The 9,689-nt window shown below is 33.4% G+C and overlaps 1 protein-coding gene across 1 annotated transcript in view; it reads right to left on the bottom strand.

The window, feature by feature from the left end:
* The window catches only part of wu:fa11c10, a 31,169-nt gene extending 26,469 nt beyond the window's left edge, over positions 1 to 4,700 (bottom strand). The window contains exon 1 of the mRNA XM_087306965.1: positions 4,583 to 4,700. The gene's annotated coding sequence lies outside the window, so the exon portion shown is untranslated. The remainder of the gene's footprint in view (positions 1 to 4,582) is intronic.
* Between the last annotated feature and the right edge of the window lie 4,989 nt (positions 4,701 to 9,689).

Genomic DNA, 9,689 nt, shown 5'->3' on the forward strand with positions numbered 1-9,689 from the left:
ACACCTAATATTTACAATAAAAATGCCAGAGTCATTTCAAAGATTTAGACCATTTTAAACAGTCATGTAATAAAATTGGTTGAATTCAAAACTGGAAATGATCAAATGCGGTTTCTGAAATATTGATCAAATGTGCATTTTTTGTCAGTGTTATTGTACAATATTTAAATGTAACATTTTTTAAATGAAGAATTTCTTGTTTTTTCCATTCTGTTTTTGATAGCAGCACAGCACAGTTGTTGAATTAACAACATTTTTTTGTTTGTTTTCAAATTTAATTCAAGCACTTTCAAGGACCGGTGTTTGCTTTTAAGTACTTTCCAGGCCTCAAATCCATATGTCTGAAATTCAAGTACTTTCAAATAATTACAAAAAGTGTGGGAACCCTGCATAAAATATAGAAATGTTTAACGGTTATCAATAATTTCTGAGGTGTCAGGGTGGCACAGTGGGTAGCCGGATCACCTCACAGCAAGAATGTCGCTGGTTTAAACCCTGGCTGGGTCAGTTGGCATTTTCATGTGGAGTTTGCATGTTCTCCCCGTGTTCGCATGGGTTTCCTCTGGGTGCTCCGGTTTCCGCCACAGTCCAAAGACACAGGTGAAATGAATAAGCTAAATTGTCTGTAGTGAATGTGTATAAATGCAAGAGTGTTTGGGTGTTTCCCAGTGATGGGTTGTAGCTGGTAGGGCATCAGCTGCTTAAAACATATGCGGGATAAGTTGGCGGTTCATTCATCTGTGGCGACCGCTGGTTAATAAAAGGACTAAGCCGAAAAGAAAATGAATGAATGAATAGCTCCATAATAAACTTCATATATACTGTAGTTGGTTGTAGTCATAAAAACTCTAAAATGAGTCACAGTTTTTATTCTCTATAATCTATTTCTAATTAAAATTTTAATTTAACTTTATGTCTTTGCATTTTCCATTTTAAAACTGTAATTGGAATTCCATAAGATTTTAGCTGATTTCAATGAGGCCATAGGCTAAGCAAACCACATGAACCGTTATGTGGGTCAAAGGGAACAACGTTACAGTGAACATCATAGTCTGCATGGCTTGTGTGTGTATACACAGGCTATATATGTCATGCCCCACTATCAGCCCATCAACTATTGAGAAATCACACAATAAACCAGACCACTTGTTTATACACTGACGCCTATTCCAACTAGTATATACACTACCGGTCAAAAGTTTGGGGTCAGTATGACTATAAACTATAAATTCATTGTTCAAATGTAGTTTATAATGTAATTTAATAATTTATTTGTGATTTTAATTATGAATTTTCAGCTTCATTGATCCAGTCTTCAGAGTCAAGTGATCCTTCACTCTAATATTAATTATTATTGTTATTGATCATATTATTAATGATAATAGTAATAAAAGCAATAATGACTGGGGTAATCATTTCATTTGAAACTGCACACAATAAGAAAGCAGTTATTTAAAATGTTATTAAATATTTAACAAAATTTTTTGTACATATAATAAATGCCACCTTGATGAACAGAATAATTTTCTTAAAAAAAAAAACATGAAAAACAAAATAAACTGACCCCAAACTACTGACCGGTAGTGAATGTGCCTTTTTAAACAATTAGCTGATTCAATCTCTTTCCAAAATGAATCACCACAAAGAATTACCCAATCTTTTTAAGGAAGGTTTTAGAGATCACTCTGAGAGGCTAAAATGACTCAGATTCTCTCTCTAATCCTCTCATTTTATCCGCTGGAGCCTCGAGGCAGTCAGACTGTCAACTTTCACTGAGAGAGACACTGTGGCGCTTTACATGGTCTGCAAACTAACTGGCTTAGGACCTAGTGGCTAGTCTGTGGCTGAGGATGTGTGTATGCTTTGAGAAGACTTTGCTCTGGAGCATTTGAAGAATACACACATTACATGCTAATCTTCAGTAATCGGTAACGGTCCCCAGAAATGTTCCTCTGCTGATAGACCTCTACTCTCTGCTGACTATCTAAAATTGGAATTTGACTTGTGGCATGAAGCAGCGGTCATACTGGAAATCCACAAAGCACAACCGCTGGAGACAGAGACCAGTGAAGCCGTTGACTCAGACTGTGTTATGACATCCAGACAGACCCCACATTTCCCAACACTGTGGAGGATGATTTCCACAAACTGACATCAGCACTAATTCTAAACTAGAGATTGGACAATGTTTGGGCTGCTGAGAGTCTTTATTAACTGAATGCATTTATCCAAATATTCTTAGGCCTGGGAAAAAATCCAAGAGGGGCTAATAATTCTGATTGCAACCAGGCACGTGCACACATAGGGCTCAATCTGTGCAGTGCACATGCCCTTTTTAGTCTTGGATAGAAAGTGCCCTTCCAAAATGATCAAAAGTGCCCCCGCGACGCGACACACCCTCCGTACCGCCCTTAAGTAGGCGCACGACAACACAGATCTTGAGTACACGCGATCAACCCCCCCTCACCTGCTTTACAGTGCGCGCGCGACAACACAGCTGATCAGCGCGCAAAAACCCCGCTCTTCAGTACGCGCGCGACAACAACACCCCGCGCGTGCGAAAACCCCGCTCTTCAGTAAAACATAAATGAAAAAACTACTGATTAAAAGTTTGAGGTCAGTACGATTTTCTGTTATAAGCTTATCCTGCTCAACAAGGCTGCATTTATTTTATCAAAAATACGGGACAAATTAGGGCTGGGCCGATAAATGATATTATATCAAATCCCAATAAAATTGATGTCAATAACAATGATAAGCTCTGGACTTTTGATATTGATCTAAGAGCAAATCAGCAGAAATGTGCAACAATGAGAATCTAAAGTGTGTTGATATTAGAGATGTACCAAATTTTCAGCCACCGAAAATTTATCGGGTGAAAATGTTATGCTATTTAATATATCCTCGAATTTTTGGGGCTTCAGTGATTGTTGCGATACTCTTTTAAATCTGGAAGCATTAACAACTTATATCGAAGTATATATCATTATCGTTCAATATTTGGAAATAGTTGCATTTTTGTCTTAACGCCTAGCTTTAGTAAAAATTGTAAAATTGTGAAATGTTAATGCACTGTAACCAAACTGTCCAAGTTTATAATATAATTTAATAATTTCTTTCCGTGATTTTAAAGATGTATTTTTAGCTTCATTACTCCAGTCTTGGAGTCACAAGATCCTTCAGAAATCCCTCTATTATTATTATTATTATTATTATTATTATTATTATTATTATTAATGGTATTAGTAAAGCAGCTTTTTATTTTATTTTTATAAATATGTAACAATTTAACCTTTTTTTTACATTTAATAAATGCCTCTTTGTTGAAAAAAAAAATCTTCAAAAAAACTGACCCCAAACTTTTGACCAGTAGTGTAATTCACAACAGAGTAATGCAGTTAATGTTTGACTGAATGTTGTAGGTTGTTTTGTGTCCCTTTAAACAGACATGGATTGATGATGTGCAGGCTATCAGCTAACAGGCAAAAACAAAAACGTATTTGAAGTCTAAGCAAACCCCTTTTCAGTGGAACCGGGTCATAACAAAAGAGTAGTAGTAGCCTATATCTAGATATATATCTAGTGTATGGCAAAATGAAACACTTTGCTTTGTTATATGATAGCTAATAAAGCAGCAACAGAGGAAGTTCCTGACTTTCTTAGTTAGCAAAATATGCTCTATTCACCCTCAGTGGTCAGTGAAATATAAAAATAGTGTAAAAGAGACAGTAAAGTGAAACAGATAGGAAGCACCTGTCACTTCATACTTCTGAGCAGCTATTTTGTTACTTGAGTGAGCATAGCTGCAGTCGAGGACACATCACTCACTCAGAATGTGTGTGGTAAACCTTCACTCCACATTCGCCCTTGGGCTCTACTTTTAACAAGACTGCACGTTAATTTTCAAAGCCTTGTTCGGCTGCAACTCTTGACATCCAGCAGTAAAAGTGCTCATCATCGCCCGGAACTGATTCATGACGGGGATGTTGACTCGCTGCAGCGAATCGGTTCATTTGAACAATTCTTTTCAATGGAAATGATTCATAAATGTTTAAATTATGTCATCCATGAGGACTCCTACATACATAAACGTTGTCACAAATTGTGCAAAAGCACAGTTCAGCTTCCTGCGACCACAAATCCGCCTCAAGATATAGTAGTTAAGATCACTAATGTAGTCCTGATACTGAACGAATCGTTTAGACCAATCTAGTGAATATGATAAAACGACTCACTAGAACAAATACACCCTGATACGTAAGTGCAAGAATTAGTAATCACATTTTATATGCCTTGTTTTCGAACATTTTAAACAACATACTATAGTATGAGTGTGAATGGTTTAATGTGTAAGGTTTACGATCCATTATTGAGTTTATTTTAATATTTATTTAATAAGAAAACTACATTCAACAGTTTGGAAACTCTTGTTAGGTTAAAAAATAATACCAAAGTTATTATTTTGGATCTCTAACACATCAAGAGTGAGTGATAATTATATGACTAATCATGTCAATGAAAATTGTGCATAACTAAACTGTCAATGAGTTGCGTGCATTCATTGTTCATATTTTACACTCACCCCAATAACACTGCGGCGATGTCCGGAAACTGGTAAGGATTGAAACTTGATTGTAATGTACCGTATAAAAGTTTTCAGCGGCGAAACGTCTTGGAGAAAGAAAAGTGAGAGTACCTACATCTTTCTGAACCCCGAGAGCCGATTGAATTTCTGCGGGGAGTATACCATTATCGTATTGTAAATTATGAGAGTGCAGAGTTGTTGTGATAAGGGGAAAAGTACGCCAGTTATAGTATATGTCTTAATTTACCATACACATATATGCTCAGTGGTATTTATATTTAATTACAGAAAAACAAAAATGCTCCTTAAGGCAATAAAAAGGGGACAGAGTGTCTGCACACCCCGTGAACCCCCCTAGTACTGCAAATAATAGTATGAGCCAAATCCCGCCATTGGTCGCTTTCCAGTTTGGAAAACGCAGATCTCCAACCGCCCATCCATGTGTTATTACATCATTGTTTTGCCTCCGTCCCACAGTAACTCAAGTGTTGGAGCTGGCTCCGACCTCCGGTAACTCCAGTAACTAGCTAGTAATTAAGTTGATACTTACCAAGTTTCATATCATCCTTTCTACATTTAGCAGTCAGAAACGTCTTTCTCAGTGGTACTTAAAGAACTAGATATTTATATAAATACCATTAAGGAAAAAACCGTTAAAGTTGTGAATAAGTTATTATTGTGATAAATTATTGTGAGTTAGCAAGGCCTAACATTATTTCTAATTCTTTTCTTTCTTTGTTTATTTTATTTAGTTTTACCTATTGAGATTTTGTACTTTTATATAACTGTTATGCTTTTCATATGTCTACACATCTGGCATTGTTTTGTATATGTCATCAATATGCATTAATAAAAATAGTAACTAGCGATTGTAATTGTGTCTTTTGTAACTAAAATATTGAATCGATTGAACATCTTTTTGTCAAATGCCCATGTTAAAGTGTTTTGGTCAGATTTATCTGAGTTTTTTAACATCAAAATATAAGTTTAACATTGATTTTCCCTTGTCCAATATAATTTGTTACTTTTTTCATGACAAACAAAACTTAGAATTTATAGGCAATTGGTTTATTTTAATCAGTAAATATTATATTTAACTAATTTGCAGAATTTTATTAAATTGTTGATTTACTATTACAAAATGTTTATAGTAAAAAAAAGTGTAAAAACTGTAAAGTCTTATAAGGACTTTGTAAATGTTATTTAATTTGATCATTTTGCCTCTGTACCCTGTTTTTATTATTAATTGGCTAGCAGAATTGTTCGTTTTCTTTTAAATTTCTTAATTTACTTGTTTTTTATACTTGATATTATCCAATGTTATAGTTATTAATATGAGTGTGGTGTTTAAACCCAATCATTAAAAAACTAAGTGTTTTTTAACTATATTGATTGGAAAAATACAAAACATTATGTTGAATATAAGAATACAAATATAAGAACTTTTTTTTTAATTAGCAAAAGAAAAATAATAATAACAATTAAAAAATACAAAAACAGTACATTCATACATTCATGGTATAATTGTTACAAATATTGACAAAACATTTCTCACTTTGATGAAGATAGTTGCAATGGTTGATGGCAATAATAAATAAAAGCAACCATGTCCAGAAATGATGCACAAGCAAATTACATTTAGAAATATGATAAAACATTGAATTAAAACAATAAAATAATATAAGAGAAAGCAACAACAACAAAAAACACAAAAGGACTAGCAAAAACTAACAATTATTATATGAAATAATCAATTATTAAAGTCTAACAGAGGTAATGTGGGATTTTATAAGAGTTTAATGAAATATTTGACCAAATGTTTGCCTCTGAGTTGTTAATGCAAACTTATTGATTGCTTTGTGATTATAGAAATGTTCATTTGTCAATGGCGGTGCCTTCGTTTTTAGATTACTAATCGAATTTAGACTAAATAATTTATCTAATTGAAGCAGTACTAATGCATGGACTACACCATGTGTGTTGAAACCCAGTCGACCCCAGACATGGGTGTTATGGGGGGGATGGTGTTAATTCATTAAGTGCAACAGATTCACCATTGTGTTTGTTCCCGTCTGGCTATACAATGGAGCTAGTGATAAACTAAAGCAGCAAAAGGTGAATTCAATGTGATTTAATTAACTTCAGGTAGACTTTCGCTTTTTGCGAACTTAGTTGGCATAATGACTTAAGAGGCATGTGTGAAGACAAAGAATTCAATAACTGTATTAATCTGATATGGATACTGTATTGTTTATATTTAGGGGAATATTTCAGGTGTCATTAAATAAAAAAACGGATTTATTTAATTTATATATTTATCAAATTAAATTTAAACAAAATATTGCAAAAAAAATACAACCTACAAAATTTCAACTACATTTTTTTTTTTTTTTGCTTTTCTTGATTTTTACCCTTTTTTAAATTTGTTTTTAGTATTATAACATATTCTAATATAATAACATATCTATAACATATAAATTGAGATGTACTTGTTTTTGGACCATTGTCATATGTTTTCTTTTTTAATTTTGTTAGATAAGCTCCAGATTTGGATTCAGTAGTGACTAATCTCATGTATATGCACAAATATAATATTGTATAGCTTCCTATTAAAAATCTGAATTTAAAAGAGAGATTTGTGAGGGGTGCACTTATATATGCTGAGCACTGTAAATGGGTTAAAGACAAAAGTGTATTTTCAAGTTCTGCAATAATCTAAATAGAGATTACTGTTTATTTTATGTTACAATATATGAAACAAAAAATCTTGGCAAGGATATTCATAAAAATATAAATTGATGACATTTTAAAAGACTATAAGAATAAACCACTGTTAAAACTACTGTTTTACCTATATTTGTCAGCAAGAGGTTTTTATAATTTACAACAAAGCTGTCTATGATCACATAATATTGTTATATTTTACATGTTTTATTTCAATATTAATATTTAAATTTATTTTTTTCAATTTGAAAATCAATAATTTTCAATCAATAAAATCAATAAAATCCACAAATAAATATAGTGAGCACATGTCCTTTAAAAATAAAATATATCTGAATATTTTAGATCTGAAAATGATTCAGCAATTTAATCATCAAATAAATATAAAGATCAGAAGCTTACTGGCACTAAAAACAAAAGCACTGCTGTTGACTGAAGATGGGGTCTGTGTCTGCAGACTACAGATGTAATTAACGAGGAGACGCAGAGAAAAGGAAAGACGTTTTGGAAAATGAGCTGCAGTCTGATCTTTAAACCCCCATTACTCACTCCCACTCGGGGCTCTGTGAGGCCAAATGCCGTTTGCATCCATTGTTTGGTGCTGGCTTTAACTGTTAGCCATGACAGAGGAAAACAGAGAACTCTGAGACACAAAGACACAGTCCCATGGGCCTTGAACCTCAACCGTCAATCCTCTCCCATTACAAACACGTCTCATTACTGCTGATCTGTGTCGCTACTGAAAATAAACAACTGAAATAGTGAAGTATATCAGTTCCACTTCCTTACCCGCTGCTATCATTTGCAGCTGAATCATGTGGTTTTTGTGCTTACATCCAAACAAAACAAAAGAGCTAACAGGACTGCCTTTGGTAATGATAAATGTTATCCATATATGTTATCCATATAAGCTTTTTCCTTCATTATTTAATGCTTAAAGGTATAGTTTGCCCAAAAATTTTAATTTACTCACCATTTACTCACCATCAAGTGATTCCATACCTTTATGAGTTTCCTTTTTCTGTTGAACACAAAAGAAGATAATCTGAAAAATGTTAGAAACCTAAAATCAAACAAAAAGTGCTCAGGGGTAGCTTAATTAACGTGTCAGTGCTCTTTGGGTAAGAGATACACAAGAATAAACAGCAAAAGAAAGTCCAAACCATTCGAAAAATGTGGAAAAAATATTAAAAAGCCTTTATTGACATGGCTATTCCTTAAAATGGTGCTGTTTTAAGGAATAGCCATGCCAATAAATGTTAAAAATCCCTTTTTAAGAAATAAGAAGCAAATGAAGATTAAGTAAATAATGACAAAAGTGTCTGTTTTGGGTAAACTATCTCGTTAAGACTGAGAAAAATGAATGCTTTCCTGCCTAAATTTATTTTGTCTGATTGAAATGCTGCAGTACATGAGGAAATAAAGCCATCTGTTTACCTCCATTACTTCCTTTTTGATTTCTCGGTACACATGATGAATATGTTGCATTTTATTCATACACAACTGGACATGAAACAATAACAGGTATATCAATAATGTCTTCTCTAAATAAATGTTCCGGAGGAGCTTCTAAGAAAACCTTCCTGGTGATGCTCTGGAGCTGAATATATCTTAAGGAGAGCTAAGCTATTATCTGTTTTCAATGACTTCATCAGGACTTCATCTTTTGCTTAATCTTAGTCCAAAATCAGTTATAATAGCAGAAGAAAGCATACATTGACACACTCTTATACCGTCTACTGTTTTTATTTAACTCAATGAGGTTGAGAGATTTCTCCTCAAGCTTATTTTGTGTTTAAGTGCTTACTATACATTGTTGGCAGACTTTAACATTGATTTTTCCATGTGTGATATAATGTGTTACTTTTTTCATGACAAACATAGAATTTATTGGCAATTTATTTAATTTAATAGGTAAATATTCACAAATGTACATTTTCTTCATAAACAATTAATTTGCAGAATTTTCTCATTGACTTAAATTGTTGAATTTCTATTACCAAATGTTTATAGTAAAAAAAAGTGTAAACATTTTGAAATTTTATAAGGACTTTGTAAATGTTATTTAATTGGATAATTTTGCCTCTGTACCCTGTTTTTATCATTATTTTATTAGTAGTGTTGTTTGTTTATTATTGTACTAGATGTCACCCAATGTTCATTCATCATTCATTCATTCATTTTCTTTTCAGCTTAGTCCCCTTATTAATCAGGAGTCGCCACAGCGGAATGAACCGACAACCCATCCAGCACATGTTTTATGCAGCGGATGCCCTTCCAGCTGCAACCGGGAAACACCCATACACACTCATTCACACACATACACTATATGGAAGTGTATCCAGAGGAAACCCACGCCAACACGGGGAGAACATGCAAA

The sequence above is a fragment of the Danio rerio genome, chromosome 23 (assembly GCF_052040795.2).
Source record: "Danio rerio strain M-AB ecotype USA chromosome 23, GRCz13ab, whole genome shotgun sequence".
Taxonomy (NCBI): domain Eukaryota; kingdom Metazoa; phylum Chordata; class Actinopteri; order Cypriniformes; family Danionidae; genus Danio; species Danio rerio.